Source organism: Mus pahari, chromosome 2, assembly GCF_900095145.1.
Source record: "Mus pahari chromosome 2, PAHARI_EIJ_v1.1, whole genome shotgun sequence".
Classification (NCBI taxonomy): Eukaryota; Metazoa; Chordata; class Mammalia; order Rodentia; family Muridae; genus Mus; species Mus pahari.
Window position 1 is genome coordinate 49,900,450 of NC_034591.1, and position 1,794 is coordinate 49,902,243.

Consider the following 1,794-nt stretch of genomic DNA (forward strand, 5'->3'; position numbering starts at 1 on the left):
CATCTGTCTTGTCTTTTGTGGAACCTTGGCTAGACTTTGGATACAGATGGTTCAAACTTGAATGTTGGCCCTCATTGGCTGGTGACCTTGAGCAAAGTATTATGTTTCAGCATCATTTGTGAAGAGGAGTAATGATTACATGGGGTTTCAATGATGAAACTAGGCCTAGTGTTTAGGCAAATGTCTGAAAAACCGGAGTAAAATCAGTTTCCCAATGTCCTCCCGCTGAACACTGCTCTTCCTTCCTCCCCACCCCCCCTCACTGCCCGAGAAGCACATCCCAGCCTTTTGCTCTCACGACGGCCACAGAGCTGCCTCTCTTGTGGGGACAGCAGTGCAACGTCCTTACTATTGGCTCTTACTGGGCCAGACAGGACTGGCCTGGAACTGAACAGTCTTTGAAAAAGGCCGTGTGTGTGTGTGTGTGTGTGTGTGTGTGTGTGTGTCTGGTCTTGACGACTTCTTCCTGAAGGTAGTGAAGGCCTTCCTGGGAGATAAATCTGGAGTCCTTTCTAGGCATTTTGGTTCCGACTTCCATCCCCTGGCTGCTGGTCACTTTCGTCTCTACAGCTCACTGATGAACTGGGTAGACAGCTCAGAGCATGGAGTACAAGAAGGTCAATAAACAGATTAGAACACCCTGACCCTCAATCCCTGTGACCTCACTGCCCTACCCAGAGGCCTGTGCACAGTCTCCTGATCCTCTATTGGCTTCAGCCACATGAATCAATTTAGCCAGGGAGGCACTGAAAAGAGAACATGGGCTAAAGATGGAAAGAACAGCCTCTCAATGAAGGGTTCAAGTGTAGCATTCTCTCCTAAAGGCCTGGGTCAGCCGGCCAGATGACAGCTATATATAAAGCCAACAAAAACCCAGAATAGGAAAGGAACTAAAAATAGGCAGGGAAGCTTGAGGAGGAAGCGCCTGAGCTCCTGGTGGTGGTAAGGCCAGACAAGCAGCTGTTTTTGTTGCTGAGACAGAGATGGGTGGAAAAAGAGCCAAGAGTTGGTTGAGAAGCATTCCCAGTTGTCTACGGGTGTGACGACCAAATGTGGAAAGCCCCTGAAAACAATGTCCCACTCGATGAGTCTATTAAAATCGGCTTAAATCTAAAAAGAGCTAGGAAACTAGTGTTTTATGAGCCCTGGCAACACAATCCTCCTTTCTACCAGGAGAGGCAGAGCTCAGCTCAGGGCTTGGGAAAGGAGAATCAGAGTCACGAGGCTTGAGTTATTCCCAGCTGCAAGGCAATGGAAAGAGCAGAAGGCTAGGAGGGAGGGACTGGAGTGTCACTGCCATACTCCAGCTATGACAGAGTGAGGGATCAAATATCCCCGAGCTTCAGTCTTCCCCCAGGAGAGCAAATCAACTTGTGTGAGAAGCCCGACCTCTGCTGAAGAGAGGTTCCTAGAGGCTCCAGTGCCGACCCTGGCAGGACAACCGTAGGGCTGGGAGGATGGCGAGAAGAGGGTCTGGATGACCCTGACTCTCACTAGGGCTATGGACAGTGAAAGAAGGTGCAAGACCAGGAAACAAAGAAGGAAAGAAGGGGGAACTGGGAGCTGCTTCCCAGGAGAAGACAAACAGAGGTTATCCCATAAGACTGCCCAATAGAATTAATAAAGTGGGAAATCTTAGAGGATTATTTTGTGGGTAATAAATGTATTAGTCTGTTTTGTGTTGCTGTTAGAAAACACCCAGCCGGGCGTGGTGGCGCACGCCTTTAATCCCAGCACTCGGGAGGCAGAGGCAGGCGGATTTCTGAGTTCAAGGCCAGCCTGGTCTACAAAGTG